Source organism: Hemitrygon akajei, chromosome 13 (assembly GCF_048418815.1).
Source record: "Hemitrygon akajei chromosome 13, sHemAka1.3, whole genome shotgun sequence".
NCBI classification, from domain to species: Eukaryota; Metazoa; Chordata; class Chondrichthyes; order Myliobatiformes; family Dasyatidae; genus Hemitrygon; species Hemitrygon akajei.
In genome coordinates, this window is record NC_133136.1 from 63,374,188 (window position 1) to 63,399,875 (window position 25,688).

Consider the following 25,688-nt stretch of genomic DNA (forward strand, 5'->3'; position numbering starts at 1 on the left):
ATCCGAGATGGTACAATTTCCGAACCTGGCAGTGATGCAGCTGCTCAGGATGCTCTCAATACAACCCCTGTAGAATGTGATGAGGATGGGGGGTGGGGGGTGGGAGATGGATTTTCCTCAGCCTTCGCAAAAAGTAGAGACGCTGCTGGGCTTTCTTTGCTATGGAGCTGATGTTGAGGGACCAGGTGAGATTCTCTGTCAGGTGAACACCAAGAAATTTGGTGCTCTTTACAATCTCTACTGAGGAGCCATTGATGTTCAGCGGGGTGTGGTCGCTCCGTGCCCTCCTGAAGTCAACAACCATCTCTTTTGTTTTGTTCACATTAAGAGACAGGTTGTTGGCTCTGCACTAGTGAACTGGTAAGACCACAGCACCAGTCCCTGTGGCAGTCTGTTAGTCACAGCCTCCCAACCAGAAATGACCCTTTTTATTCATCCTCTGTCTTCTACCTACTGCATCGTGTGGTGAAGGCGGCCCAGCGAATTGTCAGGATGGAGCTCCCAGGACTGGACACCATCTATTCCAGCAGACTCAGGAGGAAAGCAATCAGCATAACCAGAGACACCACACCCCACCCCCCCCCCCCCCCACCGCTCCCTGTTTGACCCACTGCTGCCCAGCAAAAGGTTCAGGACACTAAAAGCCAGAACAAATAGACTGAGGAACAGCTTCTACCCCAGAGCTGTGGCCTCCATCACACCACTCCCACAGAACAATGACTGAAACTGTGAGCACACACAAGGACTCAAATACTTGCACTAACGGCATTTTGTGCATTACTGTGATATTCTGGAGCTGCTGCAACTTATTTTCTGCTACTTATCTATTTAATACTGTTTTTCTATTACTGTCTTGTTTTTATCTACCGCTTTATTTAATTGCCTGAGTGGAAGCCAAGCAGAGTTTCATTGTATCTATGTATAATGACAATAAAGATTATTCATTCATTCCATTGTTCAGTCTGTACCAGTATTTTACTACCTTACTATGTCATGGTCTAATGAAAATCCAAATGTACTTCATGCACTGATTTTCTCTGGTCAACTTTACTAATGATAACATCAAAAGCTTTAATGACTTTTCTTTTGTAAATCATTGATGGCTGTTCCCAATTAACATTGGTATTGATTTATTATTGTTACATGTACCTAGATACAGTGAAAAGGTTGTCTTGAATATTGTTCATACAGATCAGGTCATGACACAGTGCATTGAGGTAGAACATGGTAAAATAATAACAATGTTAGTGTAAAAGCTACAAAAAAAAGTGCAGTACAAGTAAACAATGAAGTTGAAAGATTATAATGAGGTAGAATGCGAGGCCAAGTGTCCATTTTCAAGTTATTGTGTGTTATGTGTAGTACTATGTTCTACACCCTGGTTCAGAGAAACTTCCTCTCATTTCTATGTGTACACTATATGGTTATAGATGTTATATAAATGTATATAGTTAAATGACATTAAACTTGACTTGAAACTTGATTTTGTTGTACAAGAGGTCCGTCTGTTCAAGAGTTTGATCAGCGGGATGAAAGCTGGCCTTCCTTGTGCCTGGTGATTCGTGCTTTTGCTGGATGGGAGAGGGAGGAGAGAGAATGTTTTCTGGGTGGGTGGGTGGGTGGGTCGTTGATTATGCTGGCTGCTTTCCTGAGGCAGTGAGAGGAATCGAGGCGTATCCTCTTAACGATAGATTCTAGTATGTTCCTTGCTAGTGATATTAGTGTGCTGGTCAGTAGCTCTTCTTTCACCTTCTCCTGACAGTACAGCCCTATTGTTTTCTCTCGGCAGTAGCCCTAAACAAAACAGCATTCACAACTTATTCAGGGATTACTTGCTGAATAGGTGTAGCTGAAATGCTCAATATCAGTAATGGATCTTAAGAAATGTCAGTGCAGACTGATGATAAATAATCAGAACTCATCCTGTTAACCAACTTTATTTTTAACAATCATATGTAAAACAAAGTTTCATTAATTGCTTGTTTCCCTTTATCGTTATAATATTTGAAGTCATTGACAATAAATTTGTTATCAGAATTGGGCTTAATAGCACTAGCATATGTCGTGAAATTAATTGGAAGATTTGGATTAAGCCTTGATGTGATCTTAGAGAAACGAGTACCTTAGAGTACTACACAGAAACCAGCCCTTTGGCCCACCAAGCCAGTGCTGAACATTAAATGCCTTTTACACCAAATCTGCTATAATCCTTTTATATTCTCCCATCAACTCCTCCTCAATTCCCCTACTCACCAGAGGCAACTTACTCTGCAACTTGCCACCTGCTTAGGGATGTGGGAGAAAACCGGAGAACTTGGAGGAAACCCACATAGAATTACAATGAACGTGAAAACTCTGCACAGTCAGTGCCAGAGGTTAGGCCTGAGCACACTTCACTGGGGCTGTGAGGTAGTGGCTGTTCGAGAAGCACTATTATGCCACCTGAATTGTTGCTTTGTTGTTACCTTGTGATTTATTTTAGACTCCCAGTCTATTTATTTTCCCTTTTATCTTTCCAAGTCAGTTTTTTAATGAAATAGATCATAAGTTACATTTTATAAATAAGAAACAAAATGGAAATGTCATAGTACTTTGAGAAGTGACAGAGCATTTTCCACTCTCATTGAACTTCTTAATTACAGAAATGTTTCCAGCAAATTTGAAAGTGACAATTCTGCTTGTAGTAACAGATTGGTAGAAATCGTGATTATAGATTATTCACAGCATTGAGAAGAGGTTTTCCCACACTTGCAGTACCTGTTTGTAATCAGTAAGATATCAGAGGATGTAACTGGGCTATGGTCTGATATGGAAGTGCAGAGAGGTTGAATGAAATTGGATCAGCATATTAATAAATGAATAAGCTGTCATTCTCGGGAGGTTCTCCATAGTTCATTGAAGTACATGGCTATATCAGGAGCACTCTACATCACCTGATGCATACCAAAGCCTGTGGGAATAATTCTAGTCAGCATGTTGTCTGTAGTGTGAAGGCATCTGACGTGCTCGGCAATTTAATTCCTTTCCGCTGCAGTAATTGAAGCGGGTAGGAGAGGAAAATTAATAGCAGCATGCTACATAGAGCAGTTTATTTTCTCTTTAGACCTTCTGCAAGATACCATGTGCTAGACTGAAATGAAGATTGCACTTTCTAGCACGATAAAGAAATACATTTGCAATCCCCTAGGCTGGCAATTCTCTAACACAGAGAGATATATCTGCTGTACTGTAAGTACTTGGAGCATGTTATTTTTCCACTCTGTATGGCACTGGTGATTACAATAGTGCATGATGTAACTCATATATTTCTAAATAACAGCCAACTTTTTGGCTGTAACTGTGTAGTGGTGAAGATACATAAAGGATATTTTCACTGAGTCTGTTTTGGATGAAAATGCTTTTGTAAAAATACTCTGGGTATGTCAGAGGTTAAATTGAACAATTGTAATAAACCACCTAAAACTCAATTACAGCAGCTGCTGGCAGTGTGCAGCTGTGTTGTGGTTGTTGAGAGACCAGTGCCAAGATTGAGCTTTGAGAGTTTTAATTGTAACGGGTTTGTGAGGCAAGGATATTGTGTGCAAATGCGAGGTTCCGTGGTATAGTGTACTGGACTGTTTTTTTTTTAAAAACACACAAAAGGTCACTCCTTTGTGAAATGTAAGTAATTCCCTAGCAGTAATTCCGGTCACTTCATTATCAGTCTGCCGTTACATGTCATTAATTGTTGAGCTTACAACAGCATCATTTATTTTCTGAAAGTGATTTATTTTCCTGATTCGTGATTCACTGTTCAAACTCACTCAAAATTGATTCAAGGGTTTATATACAGTTTCATTTACTTCTTTAAATTTGTGACGGATCACATGTTATGAAGGATCAACAATTATAATAAAAGAAACTATTCAGAATAACAGTGCTTTACAAAATGTGAGCACTGGGGCTTTGAGAAAACAGTGTTTTGAATGCTTGTGCCTTGCTTCTATTTGTGACTGGATCTTTGATTGTGATTATGTACTGCTGGCTCTCAGTCTGCACGTGACATTTCAGATCGATGAATTTGATAACACGTGCAAGCACTTTCTCTTTGCTGCCTACAAATGGAAAATTATTTTTCCAGAGGTTTATTTTTAATGCTATGCATTCACTTTTTATAGAAATGTGTAAATGAGTACGTTTTGTGCATTGGGAATTAAATTATTTGAGAATTTTATCCATTGTAGGTAAAATAAGGCACTTCATGAAGATTTCCTTTATTAGGCTGGGTACTTGTTAGGATGGAAATATAGAGATTTTACATTTGTTCTTAAATGCATTGTTGAAAAGCTTATTTGATATGTTAAGTATGTGTAAGTTCTGTAATTCATATGTGCACATTTTTTATTGGTATGATTCTCTAAATTTTCTCAGCCTGGTGATTTCAGAATTTTATTTTATCCCTGCATTTTTTTGGCATCTCTTCGGAATATGATGAGCTAGATGTTGCATTGCCCGTTCTTGTTGTAGGATTTCCTAGAGAATTTGTTGAATAGTGTTCTGGCCCTATGACGTGAATCATGTGATATTGGTTCATATAACATTCATTAATATTATTGGATTTACCTTCTATACCCTTTGTAGTTGAGACTCTTAGTGATTTTGTATCAAGATCTATTAGCACAAGAGTGGGCTAAGACGAAAGATGGAGAATTGACTCCATATAAGTAAACTATTTGGATGCTGTCCTACCTGTCTAAGATCTTCACAAAGATTACTTTGAAAATATCTTTGAAGCTCTTTTTTTAAAAAAATTATTGGACCTTTACTGCTGTCCAGTTATTTTTCTTTATTCAAGGAAATGCAATATCTGAGGACTTATCTAAACAATTGTATCATTCGTAAAAATTATGTTATCAGTGTTCAATATCATGAAATCAATCTGAAAGCTGGTGGGTATTTTTAATTCTCTTAGCATATTGTCAGGCAATCCACATTATGTGAATTTACTACTTCTCAATAATGTTCTTTATTGATCAAATACTGCTCATCATTTTCCATTTAGTTATTCATAGTAATGCTGCATTACATAATCTTTGGATAAGCAGAGAGAGGTCTTTTGCCCTGTTTGTCCATGTCGGGTAAAAAAATGACATTCAGATGAATTCCCTGTCTCCGCGGGTGGTCTTGGAGGCTTTTGGGTTACAATATATCAAACATTCATTTGGGTACTTTGCAAATGAGGTAAAAGATCCTTGCTTCCACCAGTTTTTCTGGCAGTAAAGTTTTGAATACCATCTCCCACCCCCACCCCCCAACTACATTTTGCATGAAGTAACTTCTTTCAGTTCTCATAGAACATAGATGATTATGATCATTAAATCTATGTTTCTTAGTGTTTGATTTCTGCCAAAAATATTAGTCTTTTCTGTTTCCTCTGTTTAAAACACTTGCGCAGCTTAATCAAATCTCTCCTTGGGTATCTCTGTTCTGAAGAGTTTAAACCCATTCTTTCTCTATATTTAAATATCTCCACTAGTGTCGATGTCCTTATAAAATCTACTCTGCATCTTGTCTCCCTTTAATACGTACTCCCTGTGATGTGGTGACTAGAACTTTACCTTTGGCCTCACTACTATTTCGTAAAATTTCAACATAAGCTCAATGCTCTTTGTTCTGTGCCAATGAAGAAAATTATTCTCTACTCACCCTCACCCCCCACCCCACTTTATCTGACTGTCCACCTGCCCATCTACCTCAGTGATGCACGGATATGATTTGTACAGCAACACGTCAAGATACACTAAGGCTTGCTCTCTACTACCATTGTCTTTAGATCACTCCTCAAATGAATTATCTCCCATGCCTCCATAATATATCACATTTTTGCACGCACCTGACCAACCCACTGCAGCCCTTTTCTATTAGAGGACTCTTAAGCAAATGGCTAAACTTTGTGTCATCTGCAGACCTGTTAACGATGCCCTTCTGTTTAAATCTAAACAAGTTGAGCTTCTAGCTATTCTCATGACTTTTAAAAAGAGATAATATTTTGTGTTCAGTGCTAAAACAGTAATCCAAGATGTCCTTTTCAATTTCAAAATTAAGAATGTTGCTTTGAACAGCAAGTCAGAGGGAAGCAATAACGTGTGGCACTTTAGGATCACTGTATTTATTAAGATCACTTTGCGGCTTTTGTAATAAAAATATTCAAGCAGTGCTTGAGGTTTGGTTGTCAGAATCTTCAGTTTTGAATATTCACTTTCGGAAACGTATTAGGCTTCTGCTCCATCCAGTCTGGAAGAAGAATAAGGAAAGAGCCTGCGTTTATGTGCAAACTTTCATTTAATGAGGACGTTGTTGAACGGAGAAACCTCTCTAAGAACTGCACTGAGGTGTTGGCCTTGATTTTCTGATCAAATCTCTGTAGTGCATTGAACTCCAGTATGTACTGTACCTTCTAGACTTATCAATCTGCTCTAGGTGGAATTAGCTTATGTTACCATCACCAAATAATAATTTCTCCAGTATGAGCTGAGATTGTGCATTCAAAATGCTGATTACAATCTTATTTTAATCAATGAATCAGCAAGACAAGATGGTCAATTGGTAATTATTCAGTTCGTCCCAATATTACAACTGAACCATCAAAACATAGAAAATAGGTGCAGGAGTAGGCCATTCGGCCCTTTGAGCCTGCACCGCCATAGAGTATGATCATGGCTGATCATCCAACTCAGAACCCTGTACCTGCTTTCTCTCCATACCCCCTGATCCCTTTAGCCACAAGGGCCGTATCTAACTTTATGTTTATGTGAAACAATAAATCAATTATCCCCAAAAGAGCATGTGTTTACATGTTGCATATTTAAGGTCAACTTTCCCATGCTCTTGAAGCAAATTAATCAAAGATGATGTTTATATTGTTGGCATGCTGTATTGTGAGGTGACACCTGCAGGCTGACCTAGCACATCCTTGGGTTGTGAGCATAAAAATTGCATTTCACTGTATGCTTGGATGTAAATATGATAAACAAATCTGATCTGGTGCAGTCAATGGAAAGATACATGTATTTAGTAAAATGAATGGTTGTAAGTTTTGAAGAGCATCACAGTTATGCTCTCCATTGACCGACGTCTGTGAGACAATGCCACAATCCCTCCAATTTTGTGGTCCTCCTGCGGGAACTGCCACCCAGCTGTCCTCAGGACTCTCCTCCTGGGCAGTTCCCCAAAAGCAACGTCTGAGTACAGCTCAACGAAGGTTGAAAGCTCTCTGCCCTCCTGTACGGTCTTTCCATTGCCGCCTTGTTTTCATCAGTTGAAGTGTTCACTTGCATTAGGCAAATCACAAGTTGAAAACTCGTCCAACTTACTAAATCGCCAAAGTGTCAGCATTTGTCCTGAGTTGGTGGAAGAGCCTCATAAGTGGTTTGACTCGTGTGTGTGTGTGTGTGTGTGTGTGTGTGTGTGTGTGTGTGTGTGTGTGTGTGTGTGTGTGTGTGTGTGTGTGTGTGTGTGTGTGTGTGTGTGTGAGAGAGAGAGAGAGAACCACCTTCATCATATCACTATGTTTACAAGGGGATAGGTTAGAGCCATGTGGAATATTCACAAATTAAAATGCCATGGTAGGAAATTGCGCAAAGTGATGATCTTAAAATCATTCATTTTTATCTATTGTTGACTTCAAATCCACATGGCTGTTAAATGTGATATCAATCTTAGTCAGGTTTATTATCACTGACGTGTGTAGAGAAATTTGCTGTTTTGCAGCAGCAGCTTTTCAAGACCAAAAGAAATGATTATAAGTGACAAAAATAAATAAATACTGCACAAAAGATGAGTAACGAGGCCATGATACCCCTCCCCTAATCTTTTTATTTTGACATCTTCCCCCTTCCTTCTCAGTCCTGAAGAAGGGTCTTGGCCCGAAATGCCAACTGTTTATTCTTTTCTGTAGATATAGCCTAACCTGCTGAGTCCCTCCAGCATTTTGTGTCTGGTGAGTGTTGGACCATTTAGACTTCTGATGGTGGCTGTCTGACATTGATCTCTTTCTTCAGATAGCTATGAGATTAATTTGTCTCTGATGGACATTGTTTTTGGGTGTCCATGTTGTTTCTAAGATCCTCTCCTTTGCATATGTAAGTGTTGAGATCTGCGGAGAACAACCGCAGTTCTTTGTCGTCTGGACATCCTGTCCTCTCTTCTCCTGCTAGAAGGGACTATTTCTTGTGAGTAATGGCACTGGTTAAACGGATGGACTTAGAATGTTTGTTAACAAACAGAGGTTTACGATGACATTGCATAAAGCAATCCAGTTGCTTTATGCTCCAGCATACCTGCCATCATAAACTGAAAGGTGCTGGAAGATCATGAAAGATCCCTCTCACCCTGCTCATGGACTGTTTGTCCACATCCACCAGGGAGGAGGCTACATAGCATCCACACCAGGACCACTGGACTCAAAAACAGTTACTTTCCACAAGCAGTAAGACTAATCAACACCTCACTCACTAGCCACCCCTCCACACCCACACCCCCCACTACTTTATCATCTCCTGTCATTCACTAGATACTCCTGTGCTTAGTGTCACTTTAAGTCAACCTATGTGTATGAGCTGTCTTATGTATTTATATTTGTTGTACTGCTCTCCTTGTGTGTGATGTAGGAAATACACAATTTAGTAGTAAGCCAAACTCCATTCAACTGAATATGGCATCCACGCTCGAGGTGCGTTATTGAGCAACACTCATACAATTGAATAAGAGAAAAACAGAGAGAAACGGAAAAGGCCCATAAATGCAGCAATTTTCTGGTGACTAAATCACACATTCATAAGAGTATGAATGAGTCATCATGAGTAAACAAAGATTTAAAGTATGCAAGAAGATTAATATCATGTAAGCATTCATTAAATTACCAAGGCTGGTCAAACACTATACTGATGATGAGGAATAAACTTTTATATAACATTAATACAAATACTGCTCGGATAGTGTTCTCTTTTATGAAGTAAAACTCTTACAAATGATGATTTTGATGACACAAACAAAAGAAAGAGACACAGGATTGTGTACGTGTATTTCAGTTGATTGAAAATCTCTACTAAAAACAAAAATGGCTGCCCTCCCATTGTGGTCCAACTGAATTGCAAAATAAAAGTAAGCAGGGCTATTACTTAACAAATAATGGCCTGAACATTTATTGTTTTTATTTATTATTGTATCGATTAACTTATTGTGTTTTTAATGTTTTTGCTGCATCCGATCCAGAATAGAAATTATTAATTCTCCTTTACACTTGTATACTAGAAATTGGAAATGACGATAAACAAAATCTTGAATTAAATGTTATTGGCAGCTAGATGGATGAAGGTGTGTTGACAGCATAGATATGTAAGTTTCCAAAAGACTAAGTTTAATGAAATCTGGAGTTGACATTAGAAGGATGTTTGAGGCAATTTGATTGATAGGCATTTTAGCCTGTAGATGACCGTGACTTGTACCTGATTTAACCCGCTTTTAGCACTGAATAGAGAATAACAAATCTATATTCCTGATGTTGCTTCTTTGCTGTCAGATAATTTCCTTGCAAGCCCTTAACAGCAACAATCAGAACATTTAGTGAGGTTATGACAACATTAGTACTTTCACACTCCATTTTCTTCATCATATTTGCTCTCCAGGCAACTCTTGAATTCAGCAAATGTCTTGTTTATTGCATTCTTTAATTAGTCCAACTGAAATTAATTTTATCATCTTTATCATTATAATGACCGCTCAACATAATTGGTCAGGAAATCCATAAAATAATGTACTTATGGTCTGGTGACGTGCATTGTTCACCACCCCTGTTCAGGAACTCTTGGTGTGTTGTTAGTTATCATTTCACTGAATGGTACAGTAACCACAGTATCAGCAATGGCCTGTTACAATTCACTGAAGCACAGTGAGTTAAATGTTCTGTCTGTATATTTTAAAAGAAGCTACCTTTATTCTGAATCCATTCCAAAATAAATGACTTGGATATCATATTTTTTTGTTGAACTGAGGAAATGTTTTATGGATTTTTCTGTTAATTGCATAAGGCATTGAATAAAGCTTGTTACACTAACCATGAGCTTTGTTATGCATGAGAATGATGTCAATTGCAGTAAAGCATATTATCCACAAGTTGCCACTTCTTCATTTTTTAGAGATTATGCTTTAGAATTTATCCATTCCTCGAGTTCTGGCTCTTCATTGTCCTCAATTTTGAACACAGTGCTATTGATGATAATGTCCTAAGTTGGTAGGAATTTCCCTTTCCAAACTTTTCCAACTTTCTGTCTCCTTGCTTAAGGTGCAAATTAAAACAGACATTTCCAGGTACTGTAATGTTAGGTGTTAAACGCATTTTGATCATGCTCTGCGACATGTCTTCAAACTTGTGGAACTTATAAAAATATTGTTGTTGTGTGATAGGTGCAAACAACACTCAATTGGTTTATTATCTAAATTGTGCATGAGTTAATGGGCTTCATTCAAGGTGGCATATTGTCATTACAACACGAATGAATCTGCAGATGCTGGAAATAAATGAAAACACAAAATGCTGGCAGAACTCAGCAGGCCAGACAGCATCTATGGGTGGAGGTAGTGACGACGTTTCGGGCCGAAACCCTATTGGCTTGTGCACTGAGTGTAATGCTGTTTAACACTGGAAGGGATAGTACGGTAGGTTATGTAGAAAGCCTTCCTAGAAGAGTGATCGTGTGAACATTGAGCAAGAGCTAGATTGGGTTTCCTTGTGATTTCTCAAGCTGTCAGGCATTGACATATAAAATGGTCACTTGTTTACGAGGTAGCAAGGCTATTCAAGTCCAAGGAATGTTATAAGGGACTTAGTGACAAGAGAGGAATGCCCTCTAAAAAGATCAAGCATACATTTAATTGAAAGGTGGTTTATGTTGCCTTTTTAATGGTGAAACTGCCATTTAACTGTAGAATAATACAGATGCTGTCAATACTTAAAGCTTTGCCACATTTCATGCCAGGGTCTATAGCTCTCTGGTCTTTATGACCTCATAATTCACCTGGTTGTGGCCTTGCACATTACTGTAACACTTTATTCTGCATTCCGTTGTTGTTTTCCCTTGCACTACGTTAATACGGTGTTGTAACAAAATGATCCGTGTGGATGGCATGTAAAACAAAGATTTCCTCTGTACCTCGACACATGTGACAGTAATAAACCAATTTACCTGCTTTTGATGTGTCATTTCAAAAATCAACTGCCTTTGGGAATCATGTCACCACTGGATCTATCTTATTTGAAAGAACATGATAAAATAACCTGTTATTCCTTCAGCTGTGGAACTTGTTAAAAATTGTTCTTGATCAGAGTAAATCTTTCATAAAATTCATGTTTATTTATTTTAAATAGCATTTTTGCTGTGATAACCTGTTATGTAATTTAAAAAGTTGTTTTCAATTCAGGTTCAGAGAGCTTTGAAAAGTATATTTATTACCTAGAAATAATTAACTTTAATGATCTTGCATGTCACAAGATTATATTCTGACAAATATGGTTAATGATACTTTAGCAGTGTTATGAGAATTCTGTTACAATGCAGCAAGATATTGAATTCTATGTAATTGCACTTCAAAATGTGTTGCAAATTAGCTGCTGAGCAAATCTTTGTCAAGATCTGATATTGTTTCCTTTGTAGGTACAATATGGAGAGTGCTGTGAATTATACAGATATCATATAAGCAATTTTCATCCATTGAGTTGAACTTGAAAGGAAGTTTGACTTTGAATATAGCAGAGTGAAGGCACAAGATCTTTCTTACAAACCAGGTTTCAGAAGAAAAGTGACCATTAAGACAGTGACCATTTTAAAAGTAATTTGATAGCTTATTTTGATTAAATAGCCTTGCTCACATTGCAATTAATGGTCTTAGTTTGCAATTAGAGAGAAATTTACGGAGAGCTAGAGGTAAGCAGCTTGTAAGGTTTTTGAAGGAAAGGCTTTCATAGATGCAAAAAGGTTAGGAATGATGAAGAACAATTGTTCATTTATTTAATTTCATGTAAGCTACACAATCCTTTATTTTCTATTAAAGTGGATTCTGGTTAATTGGGCCATCGGTTAATTGGGACCAGCTGTATATTTGAGACAGCTCAAAACAAAAACTAATCAAGAAACTAGCCAGGACTCCATTCATTTATTTGGGACACTATGCCATTAATTGAGGCAGGAGACTGTTGCCAAACAGTTTCTAACTAGTGTCAGACGCATGCACTTGTGTGGCTGTTTAGCACTACACCGTGTTTAGAGCAAAGTTTTTAATAGTGTCAGTTGTGTGTGATTTTTGTCACGGAGAGTTGGTGAGAAATAAACAGTAAAACAATTCGGACCTGCTTTGTTCACTGTGGCTTGAGGCTTGGGGGTGCCAGAAACAGCTGGGAGTGAAAATGGAATGATTTCACTACTTCAACCAGTTAGGAGCTACAAAGAATTTGAAGGTATTGACAATCATCTTGAATGTTACAATGAAAAGGAAGATTTGGAGGATGAAATCATGGAAAATTGTATGAAGGGAGTTCAAAATCCTTATGGGCAGGATGTCTAGAGTTATTCGGGTAGTTTTAAATTTATTTGGCAAGGGGATGGGAACCGGAGTGAAAGTGCTAAAGATTATGTAGTTGGTTTACAAACAGAGGCAATGTGTAGTGAGACTCCTAGCAAGGAGAATCTGATGGTAGGGCAAAATTGCAGTCAACAGGATGAGTTGCAACTTAAAAGGCGGACAAAATCAAAAAAGTTAATTCAGGAGTGAAGGTGTTATATTTGAATACACGCAGTATATGGAATAAGGTCAATGAACGTGTAGCTCTCTTACATATTGGCAAGTATGATGTTGTAAGCATCACTCAGTCATGGCTGAAAGAAGATATTAGCTGAGAGCTTAATGTCCAAGAATATACATTCTCTTGAAAGGCAGAGGGGGCAGCATTGCTCTGTTGGTAAAAAATGAAATTGAGTTATTAGAGAGAGGTGGCATAGTGTCGGGTGGTGTTGAATCGTTGTGGATAGATCTGAGGAACTACAAGGGTAAAAATACACTGATAAGAATTATATATAGGCACCAAAACAGTAGTAAGGATGTGGTCTACAGGATACAATGGGAGATAGAAAATGCAGGTAGATTGGGAAAATCAAGTTGGTGTGTTCTAGAATGCCCACTAGAGGATCAGCTATTCTGGATTATGCAATGAACTGGAATTGATTAGAGAGCTTAAGGTAAAAGTACCCTTCAGGGCAGGTGATCATAATGATTTGATACACCCTGAAATTTGAGAAAGATAAGCTATGGTCAGATGTATCAGTATTACAATGGAATAAAGGAAATTACAGAAGCATGAGAGAGACAGAATTGATTGGAAAAGAACACTGGCAGGGAGGATGGCAGAGCAGCAATGGCTGGAGTGCCTGGAAGCGATTCGGAAGGCACTGGATATATACATCCCAAAGAGGAAGACGTATTTTAATGGCAAGATAACACAACCATGACTGATAAGGGAAGTCAAAGCCAACATGAAAGCCAAAGAAAGAACATACAGTAGAGCAAAAGTGAGTGGGTAGTTGGGGGATTGGGAAGCTTTTAAATACCTACAAAAGGCAACTAAAAAAGTCAGTGAGAAGGCAATGATGGAATATGAAAGTAAGCTCGCCAATAATATTAAAGAGGATACCAAAAGTTTCTTCAGATATAAGAAGTATAAAAGAGAGGCAAAAGTAGATATCAGACTTGCTAGAAAATGATGCTGGAGAGGTGTTAATGGAGGACAGGGAAATGGCGGATGAGCCGAATAAGTATTTTGCATCAGTCTGCACTGTGGAAGATACTAGCAGTGTGGTCGAAGTTCCAAGTGTCAGCAGTCATGAAGTATGTGAAGTTATCATTACTAGAGAGATTGTTCTTGGGAAACTGAAAGGTCTGAAGATAGATATGCAAGTTACCTGGACCAGATGATGTACACCCCATCACTAGATGGTTCCAGAAGACTGAAATTGCAAATGTCATTCCACTCTTCAAGTGGAGAGAGGCAGAAGAAAGAAAATTATCGGCCAGTTAGTCTGACCTCAGTGATTGGGAAGATGTTGGAGGCGATTGTTAAGGGTGTGGTTTCAGGGTACTTGGAGGCACATGATAAAAAAGGCCATAGTCAGCATAGTTTCCTCAAATTAAAAACTTGCCTGACACATCTATTGGAATTCTTTGAAGAAATACCAAGCAGGATAGACAAAGGAGAATCGGCTGAAGTTGCATACTTGGATTATCAGAAGGCTTTTGACAAGGTACTGCACATGAGGCTGTGTTGGGACCAATTATTTTAAAGTTGTACATTAATGATTTGAATGATGGAATTGATGCAGAGGATATGAAGATGGGTGGAGGGGCAGGTAGTTTTGAGGAAATAGGGAGGCTACAGAAGGACTAAGATCAGGAAAATGAGCAAAGAAATGGTAGATGGAATACAGTGCCAGGAAGTGTAAGGTCATGCACCTTAGTAGAAGAAATGAAAGGGTTGACTATTTTCTAAATGGAGAGAAAATATTTTAAAAAACTGAGGTGCAAAGGGTTTTGGGAGTCATTGTGCAGAATTTCTTAAGGGTTAATTTGCATGTTGAGTCTGTTGTGAGGAAGGCAAGTGAGATGTTAGTATTAATTTCAATAGGAGATAAAAGCAAGGATGAAATGTTGAGACTTTATAAAGTACTGGTGAGGCCTCACTTGGAGTACTGTAAGCAGTTTTGGGCCCCTTAGAAAGGATGTGCTGAAACTGGAGAGGTTTCAAAGGAGCTTCACAAAAATGATTCTAAGATTAAACAGCCTGTCATATGAAGAGTGTTTGATGGCTCTGGGCCTGTATTCACTGGAATTTAGAAGAATGAAGGGTGACCTAGTTGACACCTATCAAATGGTGAAAGGCTTTGATAGAGTGGATGTGGAGAGGATGTTTCCTCTGGTGGGGAAGAATAAGACCAGAGGACACAGCCTCAACATAGAGGGGTGCCCTTTCAGAATGGAGATGAGGAGGAATTTCCGTAGTTGGAGAGTGGTGAATCTGTGGAATTCTTTGCCACAGTCAGCAGTGGAGCCAAGTCTTTATGTACACTTAAGGCAGAGGTTGATAGATTCTTGATTGGTCAGGGCACGAAGGGGTACGGAGGGAAGGCAGGAGATTGGGACTGAGAGGAAAAATGGATCAGCCATGATGAAATAGCGGAGCAGACTCGATGGGCCAAAAGGACTAATTCTGCTCCTATATCTTATGGTCTTGTTTTCTGTGCTAGGTCTCTGCGCTGATTTTGTTCATTTACGGTCAATCCAAAGAACATGGTAGCATATACTCAGACTGAGTAGAAATTGGGCACAGAGAAACACCTTTTCCATCATTGCCAAGTTTGGATATTCAACTATTGTAAATGCTCTTTTTTTTGATCTTCTACAGCAATTGCTGTTTAATTGTTGAAGCTTTGCACGAAGAAATGCCTGACCATTGTGGGGTTTCTGCACGCTCACCCACTGCTGATCCACAGTTATCCCTGGCATACACTGAACATACATCATTTAGCAGAAATAAATGTTACTCAGTTCATTGGCCAGTTGTGCAGCTTTACGATGCCCATGTGGTATTTCCTGATATGAGAAATGTACAGGAAAATTAAATGAACAAGAGTAGAAAATTAATATTAAATGATCTGTATTTCACAGATACAAGTAGAGTACACTGGTATTCATTTGCTTTATTCCCTTTATCACAAAATACTGAGAATACTCATTCATATGTAAAGTCCACAGTGCATTCATTACTCCATCTCTTAAAACATTTCTGTTACATATAATTTATAATTAATGAAGGCTGTAAAGAATTCCCCAGGCCACTGTTAAGTAAGTAGTTATTAAAGGTTTGTGACCCAGAAATAGATTTATCCATACAACCATCTGACTGATGAATTGAGTACATTTCAGTTTAATCTGCAGCTGTTGTCCTTGCTCATTTAAGATTTTCCTCAAACAAAGCCAGATAGTATTGCTTGTTTAACAACCAATCACTTATAATTTGGATTGAACTCTTTTTAAGACTTGCTTTTCAAGAGTAACAGATTATTAATGATCCTTAAAGTACCACTGGTTTTCATCTTGGAAATGACAAGCATGAAATTGTAACCTGAGTATATTAATGATTCTCCACTCTACTTTGCACATCGTCTGTTTTTGATCATTTAGGGACTGTTGTTTGATTTAATTCAGATATTAATTTAATGGGCCAAGGTAGCAACTGAATTGCTTCTGTCCATGCTTCTACACAATTATGTCCCTGGGAGCATCCATTTGGATCTTGAAGTTCCGTGCCTTGATCTACCACCTTCTCTCTCAGCTCTCAGTGACCTTCTCTGTTGGGTTCCAAATGTGTGCTGATACCACTTTGCTGTATTTCAATCTCCATAGCTGTTTTGTTAAAACATTCAATATGGGCATCAAGTATTAAATGAGCAGAACTCTCTTCAAGAAACTGAAGTGATCATCTCCATCCTTTACGTCAGTCTTTGTTCCCTATGTAATGTCTCCATCTCTGTTCCTGGCAATTTTTCACCTTGAACCTGTATTGGGTGAGCTTTTCAGCATATGTCTGTTCCAGCATTAAGACTGCTGATTCCTTGGTTACACCACCTGGCTGCTTTCTTATGTTAATTCAGCTGCTGTTGAAATCCTGATCTGTGCCTGCATTTTCTCTCCACTTAACTGTCCAGTGAGCATTCAACTTCTCCTTCCTGTATCCCAATTGTTCACCAGGTTTCTTCAGCTGTCCTTCCTTTGCTTGCTAACATTTGTGCCTAGTCCATTTTCTTCATTTTAAAAAGTGCATCTTTTTTTCCCCCCAAGTTCCACCTCACTCATGATTATCTGTGTAACCTTGCTCAGCCTTACAACCCCACATCACTACACTGTCTCACAGCTTTCATTAATAACACATAATGTCGCCTTTTGCATATGCCTGATGTTAATTACTCCACCTTTGACATCTCTGCCGAAAACTAGCCATGCCACAATTCCTGGAAATTCTTGCAAACCTGACAGCTCAACATCCTTTCCCTCCTTTAAAACCAACTATGTTGAACAGAATTTCGTCTCCTAACCTGGCACTGTCTTGCGATCAGCCTCATATTTTGTTTGAAAACATTGCGATGTTAAGAATATATACAGATGCATATTATTTTGTCCATCAAATATACAAACCATTTTTATTTAAAATTATGTTGTGGTGTTAGGTTTTTCAATACCAGTAGAATTGCATCAAAGACCATAGTGAAGTAGCAATATGCAAGTCGAGTGCTGGGCTCTATCTTTCTACTCTGTTTCTATAGTACCTTTCTACTTTTGAAATTATAGTTAATCAATTCTCCTGCTTTTGTTTTCAACAACTCATTATTTTACCTTTGAAATGCCTGGCTTTGTTTTGGAGTAAAAATGCCTTGGAGCACTGTCAGTACTTTCCATGTCTTCGTATAATTCTCATTCACTCTTTTCATTCCCCACTCCCAGCAGTACCACCCCCCCCCCCCCAATTGAAATCTGTTCAATGTAAATGTATGTTGCTATGAGTTTGATCTTTATCTGTAGCATTTTAGTTCCAGTAGAGTTTTCAGCAGATATTGTTGTAATGCATGTTGCTAGGCAACCTTTGGCAGATTTGCTGGTGTATCTGTGAACTACAAAAAAAAATTAGGTAACCAAAAGGCAAAAGCCGAATATTTAAAAATAGCTGTTTGAATTGCACTGCAGATCAATCTTTGGGAAGTAACAAGGAAAGCAGTTAACAGTATAGACAGTGTGCATTTGTCATTGTTGCTCTTGTAGGTATTGAGTAGTCCCCAAGGTTATATTGTTTCTTGGAATACAAGCATTGTGGCTTACTGTGCTTGCTTGGACGATTAATCATAATTAGCTAGTTAGATCAGATGTTTTCAGGCTGGTATGGCATTGCATAAAAATGAATGAAACATTCCTTCAGATAGTGTCTGTCCCCCAATCTGAGACAGTTCCAGAGTCAGGCATAGAATCTCTTTACAGTACAACTTATTTGTTATGACAGTAGGAGGGAGGCACGTTTAAATAATTAGCATGGATAGTTGAAATGTAATTCGGCAAATGCACCAAAGAAAGAGGCATCTTTTTCTGTCTTCAACTTTTTAAACTTGTATTTTATAAGTGATGGTTTCTCTATCAGACACATAGCCAGTCCAGGCACATCCAATAAAAGAGCCTACAGTACTTGGTTGATAATTCGTAGTATACAGTGCATGTGGTTTGTCACATCTACAAAACGTATGGCAATTGCCCTTTTAGGTTATCCTAATCCAGTGATCGCTATCAGACCTAAAAGTGACAAGGGCACCTGGTACACGAGGACACCTTCAACGGAACGCTTCCCTGCAAATTGCACGTCATCCGGATTTGCAAGTCTATCATTATTTCTTCATTATTACTGCGCCTGAATCTTGGAACTCTCAAGCCAAGAATGGCTGCAGCAGTTCAAGGTGATTTGCCACCACCCGATGGGCAATAAATCTTTATGCCTCCAAGTTTGCATCTCCAAAAAAAATGTAAAAGCAGTTGAAATTTTGCTAGTTTTGATGGCTTTTTTCTCTCATTTCCACTCTTGCGTGAAATACTTGCGCTGGCTGAACTTATCACTGCCATTAACTAGCCAAATCTCATGGCGTTCATAGGTGATGTGCAGGGCAAGATTTTTTTACAGAGAGCAGGGTGTGGCCAGGTGTGATGGAGGCAAATACAACAGAGACGTTCAACGTGAATGTACAGGAAATGGAAGGATATGGGCATGGTGTAGGTGGAAGGGGTTTGTTTAGATAAGCATTTGATCACTAATGTAATTAGTTCAACACAACATTGTGAGCTGAAGGGCCTGTTCCTGTATTGTACTCTTCTATGTTCATCATCAGCATGTAATCCAGTTTTAAATAACTGAAAACAATTTACAGAAGTATTTGAAAATTATAATTCCCTGATAAAGTAAAAATATATTTTCAAATGCTTTAAAAACATTTGTCTTGATATGGTACTGGAATTTGGCAACTTAAAATTTTATATAATGTATTGCATTGTACTGCTACCACAAACAAATTTCACGACATGTGCCAGTGATAATAAATCTGATTCTGATTAAAATAAGAATAAACAAATGTACACATCATTTTAAAAGTTGCTTTGAAACCCCACCAACAAGCTGACTAAGTGAAAACTAAATTTAAAATTCAGTCTTAGATTAAGCCATTTTGTTGGCAGGACCAGCAATTGGCAAAATTTTATTTCATTTAACTTGTATGAACAGTCATCAGAATTTGATTCTACACCACATTTTGGTTTAGTGTAAATTTTGCTGACTGAACAGCCCAGCACAATGGGAAGTCCAGACAAGAAGATTATGCAGCCCACAAGTGATGTGGTAACAAGGTGGGTTTAGGATTGTTTACAGGTGAAATTTGTTGTGTGTTCCATGTGCGCTAAAGATGAAATTGCAAGCACCAAATTTAATGCAATATTCATTGCCACATTTTATGCAGATATTCTTAAGTGATCATTCTGTTTGGGAAAAACAGAGCTGGCTTTAGTCATACGTTTGTATTGGTTTATGATAATGTTTTAACAACCAAATGTGGGAAATGATTGAATTTTTAAAATGTGACTTACTGTCAACTCCAAGTTTATAAATGGTCCAGATGTTGATTGCATTCTTTCTGATTTCTTTCCTCTGCTTTCCTGGACTCAGAGAGAGGTAACTTTTCCCTTTTTTGAATAAGAGAGTGTGCTACACTTAGTTCTGCAAGTGTGAACAGATGAGTATTTAAATCTGTGCTTGAGTGAGGAAGTGCCATTCCAGCATGTCTTAATTGAGTATTTTGTTCTGGCTTTAAGACCTTTTCCTTTTATGACAACAGGAAGATTTACAGTATGGAAGAGGTGATCAGACTTGCTGATTTTTTACAAAACCAATTCAAGTATCATTGTAAAAACAGCTGTGTTTTAAAGTTCTTTCACTTTACAATATATCTTTACCAGCAACATTGAACGTCATGCATGAGAAAACATTTGACTATATGAAATGAATGATTGGTCAGGGCAATGCTATCTTTAGCCAGTCAGTTGACTTTAAGAAGCTGTTTAATATAATTATTCTGAACATAAAACATTAAACCTTTTACTTGCATCTCCCTCTCACATTCCTGAAGTCAGCGATTTCATCCTGAAGCACTACTCTGAGATGTGTTGTCCTCTGTTAACCCACAGATGATGTCTTTCTTGTCCTCAGATTATATCCACACTTTTCAGCACAGATCACTGAATAATGGTTCACTTTGGAACATCTGAATATTTCATCTGTGATTGCCTTGATATTACTTACAATTGATTGGAGTTGGTTTTAAAACAATGCCCCTGTGCCTATTTCATGTTTGACTTTATTGCATTAATGTGCAAAGTAATATTCAAATAGTAATAATTTTAAAAGTTCAATAATTACAATTTCAACCTGTCCATTTTATATGAGGTTGAAATTTGGAGGAAGATTATCCGAATTAAATGACTGAAAACTAGAATCTGACAGTGAATTAGTTTATGAATTGTGAATTGTCTTACGATTACCTTAAGAAATTTCTAATTGTTAGGAATATTGTTAAATAGATTCAGTGCTTTTCCTTACCAATGGTATAGTTAATTATGCTCATAGGTATGTATAAAGTTCTGGGTGTTTAAATTTACACTTTTCTGGTTTAATTGTAGTTTTGTGTGTTTTATCAATTTCATCTCTACACTTCTGTTTTCACAAATCACAGCATGATTAAAAAGATTTATTCCTTCACAATTTGTGACTTTAATTAAAGTATATGCTTTGAGACAGCTGCTATAGAATTTGCAAGAAAATCCTAAAATATAAAATCAGGCAGATCTCCTGTTTGAAGTAGAATTAGAGACATTAAGTTTTCAAATTCCTGTAGAGGCCAGGGTGGGTGAAGAGTACACAACTATTTTTCTTCATTCCCATGGCATTTGCTCCGAAATCCTCAGTTCATCAGTTGTGTTACTTTAGAAACTAAGGAGCATGTATTCACTGTTCAGCTCCTTGTGTCTGCTTCATTGTTTACTGAGATCATGGCTGGCTTTCTGACTTCACCTCCTCTCACCATTATTCCTTGATTCCTTTAATATCTAAAAATTTATTGTGTATCCACAACTGCCTGGGATAGATAATTCCTAAAAATTCATGACCTTAAAATGAAGAAATTCAGTATCAAATGGGGAAACTCTTGAATCTGGAACTATGACAAATGCCAATCCCATTGATCTTCTGTAACATCACTCCAACCCCTCCCAAAAAACTCCCACCATCACTTCTTCCTTCCCCAACCAGGGAAACATCTTCACAGAATTTACCCTGTCAACCACTAAATCGCTGTGCTTATGATCAAGCTCCTCATGATGGAAATCTGCATGGCACACTCCTGTAAACACATGGTTGCCTATAAACTTCAGTACAATCATCTGGTTGAGCTACCGTGGGACTGATCTGATGGGCCAATGACTTTGATAGTAGTCCTACTACATAAAGCTTGTAAGTGCCTGAGACATAGGCCAACAAGCACCACACTTACAAAGCTTCTAAACAGAAGTGTGCCAATCAGTACCTACTTCCCTCAGGCCAAGCATAAGAGGTCGTCGGCCACTGGCACAATCAGTCTACACACAGATATAAAATCAGCTTTCCAGGGAGTGAACCCATGGAAGTCATCTGGCCCAGATGATGTCCCTGGCCATGTTAGTAAGTCCTGTGCAAATCAGCTGGTGGGAGTATCTGTTGACATTTTAACCTCTCTTTGCTTCAACCTGCTTTAAGAAGACCACTAATATTCCAGTATCTAACATAAACAAGGTAATATGCCATAATGACTACCGCCCAGTGGTTCTGATATGCAGCATTATGAAATGCTTTGAGAGGCTGGTCATGGCACACATGAACTTCAGCCTCCCAGATAACCATCACCCAATGCATTTTGTCTGCCTCTCAACCAGATCTATGGTGGATGCCATCTCCCTAGCCTATACTCATCTCTGAAGCATCTGGGCAGTAAACTATGGACTAGAGCTCCACCTTTAATGCCGTGTGTTTGTCATCATATCTGACAATGACAGGAATGCTGTGCAGCAGAGTTTTTAAAGTGCCTTTGCACTAGAGCAGTGGTACATGAAGCTTTCACAGCTGTGGCGTCTTCCGTAGCTGTAGCAGATAGTCATGACTTCTTCTTGCCTTGTCATGTCCTTCGGTCTCCATGGAGCATTGCAGAACACCTTGCTGACTGTTGGTTCTCACTGCAGATCTCAGTCATCCACCCAGTCCACCAGAACTGACTTTGCGTGCTAGGACATGCATGTCCCTATCTTCAGAAGGGTATGAGGCCCGCTGGCTACTTTCACCTGGTTTCGCCTGCCTGTTGAAGCGGTGTACCAGGGTGTGGCCGCTGTTGCATGCAAACAGCGACTTGGAGCCACAGTTGAATGCCCACTGGGGACCAGCGGTGAGTGGGCTGCCCCAGACTGGACACAGGCCCCTTCACTAAAGGCGCTACCACTCCCTAGACACCCCACACACCCTTCCTTCAATACTGTAATTCAAAGCAATCACTAATCTCCAAGACCTGGCAGTCAGTGCCTCGCTTTGCAACCGGATACTCATCTTTCTGACCAGCAGACCGCAATCTTAGGATAGGCCGTAACACCAACAGCCTGTCCTGGTCCGACCACCACAGCCATGAAAGCATGCCAATGCTTCGCTTTCCTCAGGAAGCTAAAGGAATTTGGCACATCCCCTTTAACCCTTTATTGGTGCACCAGAGAAATTCGTGCATTCTATCTGGATGCATCGCGGCTCGCTCTGCCCGTAGCCACAACAAAACGCAGAGAGTTGTGGACGCAGCTCAGCCCATCACAGAAACCAACCTCCCCTCCATGCACTTTGTCCATTCTCCTCACTGCCTCAGTAAAGCAGCCAGCAGAATCAAAGATCCCACTCATCCCGGGTATGTTCTCTTTCCCCTTCTTCCGTTGTGCAAAGCCTGAAAGCTAGTACCACAAGGCTCAAGGACAGCTTCCATTCCACTAGTGTTACTGAATGGGTATGGGCTCCTGATTTCACTATCTACCTCATTACGAGCTTGCACCTTATCGTCTATCTGTCTTGCTTTTTCTCTGTAACTGTTCTGCACTCTGTTCTTTCACTGTGTAATGAACGGATCTGTACGAATAGAATGTAAGGCAGGTTTTTCACTGTGCCTCAGTACCAGTGACATTAATTATAATAAATCAACTCCAATACCGTGATCATGCAGATCTTTAAGGGAACATACCAGGACAAAGAACGGTCAAAATTTGAAGATATATGACTTAAGTAGAACACAAGATGTGTCTGCAGAGCAACGGCAACAATTTACAGCTCCTGCATTGTTTAAAGGAACTCCACGATACTGTACTTCACAAATAGATGGTGCCGATCACACTTGGAGCCTGACCTACAATCAATGTTACTCTATCAAATGTAATTCTATCATTTAGTTAAGGATCATATTCTAGAAAATACAGATATAATGTTAGCTTTCGAGTGGTTCAGGTAGAACTGATGTCATTGAAGTTGGCTGCTGAAGTGAGAAATGGTTTTAAACCACTCTGCTTGCTGTTATAATAAAGGCATCAAGGTATATAAAACTTGCAAAAGATTCAAGCAGAATGAACTTGAAGCTTAAAAGAGATCAGGAGCTTCCATATTTTGAAATTGTATATGGGACCAAATAACTACTTTCAGGAATACCAGGTGATTACCATTAAGCCTACACCAAATGTTATTTTTTGAAATGTGTGTTTTTTGTTTTTGATATCAATCATAAAGTATTAAAATAACAAGAACAAGTAGCACTAAATAATAAACTTAATGGTTTTTAACTGCAGTTATTACAGCAGGTGATGTAGTATTAATCATGATAAAGATTGGAGGACCTGTATATAAAGTAAGAGAGAAGGTTTACCGGTGAATAATTGGTGTGTACAGAGCAAGTTTCAAGTGTTATTCGTTCAATATAAACATGATGGATGTTTGCAGCTGAATCAAAACCCTTGTGTTACTTTTGCGTGCAAAATCTCAGAACTCGAGGCATTTTATGTTCCTGTCGGCGTTTATCCCAGACTCTCAGAGAATAGGCTGAAAGGAATTTGTTCAGTTCTCTGGGGGGAAAGAACCTGCAATGCCTGAGAGTGACAAAAGAACAATGTCAACTGGAATAGAATATTCTAAAAGCCTGGGTGGTTAAGTAGTGTGAGCACTGGATAAAGTCTTATCCTTCCCTTGATATATTTTGTTTTAGAGTGTTTGTATATTTACAGTTTTTGCCTAACCAGAGTCTGTCATTTTTTTTAAATCAAGTTACCATGGGTTTCAGTTAAACTAAATTATTAGCTGTACTCTGTCTTTGAAAGGAAAGAATGTGTTTGCCATTGAATTATAGCATGGTTGTCAAAGTGGGACTGATTTAAAAGCATCATTTGGATAAAGTATTGTTGCATCTTGACTGTTGCACACATTTGTCAGCATCACATGACCTTACCAAGAGCCATTTTAACCTAGCAACAGCAGTGCTGGGGGAAAAATCTGGAATCAGGCCTTGTTAATTTTAGTTCCTTTTGCGACATCTTCATTTTTTGTCCTGTGGTACATTGGTAATCTAGATGTATAATTAACTTCATTTAATGTACAGAAATTTTAGAAAATTGATCTTTTTAACAAATTATAAAGGATTAATTATTTGATTTAGAGAAGTTTATATAATAGTATCCTCATTCCTCCAAAGGTTATGCTAGAAATTCCAGATGAAACTCAGTATTACACACTTCCTTAAATCTGTAGGAAGCTGCATTTTTAAAAAACCAAGGTCATTATAAACAGGGTCCAATCTTCCTGTGTGATTCCTCATTTAAAATGTATTATGCTATGATCATTTCATCCAATCTGTATTGATGTCCTCTGTTTCCATTTTCCCATGTTTCCTTTGGCTCGACTTTGCAAATATGCAGAAAAAGCCTAGTAATTTGACAAATCTTTTCAAAGGCCCCACAGTAGTGTAGCAGTTAGTGCGACACGATTACAACTCAGAGCATCAAAGTTCAGAGTTCAAATCTGGTGCCATCTGTAAAAAGTCTGTACGTTCTCCGTGGGGACATCTCGGGGTGCCCAGTTTCCTCCCACGGTCCGTAGATGTAGCGGTTAGTAGGTTAATTGGTCATTGTAAATTGCCTTGTGATTAGGCTAGGGTTAAATCACTGAGCTGCTGGGTTGTTTGGCTCATTGGGCTGGAAGGGCCTGTTCGGTGCTGTATTTCTAAATAAATAAAAGATGATAAGCTGAGCTTTTAGATTTGCTTTCTGTTTCTGCACAGCAGTAGCCACAATGTGTGGATCTAGTTCTTTAACCCACCCCCTCTGTGATGTAAGTAACAGGCGTGGTACAGTATTGTTGATTTCCATTCAGCTCTAGCTCAGTAATGGTATCTTTCAAAATGCGCTTTTCACTTTACAGTAGATGCTGCAAGGGC

At 38.6% G+C, this 25,688-nt stretch overlaps 1 protein-coding gene across 12 annotated transcripts in view; it reads left to right on the forward strand.

Annotated features, from left to right (window-relative positions):
* The window catches only part of LOC140737937 (amyloid beta precursor protein binding family B member 2-like), a 265,420-nt gene that overhangs the window by 223,109 nt on the left and 16,623 nt on the right, over positions 1-25,688 (forward strand). Inside the window, exon 1 of one of the 12 annotated variants that reach the window (XM_073064782.1) lies at positions 3,023-3,228. The exons of the other annotated variants lie outside the window; for them this stretch is intronic. The gene's annotated coding sequence lies outside the window, so the exon portion shown is untranslated. Of the gene's footprint in view, positions 1-3,022; positions 3,229-25,688 lie in introns of those variants that run through there. 12 annotated transcript variants of the gene reach the window in all.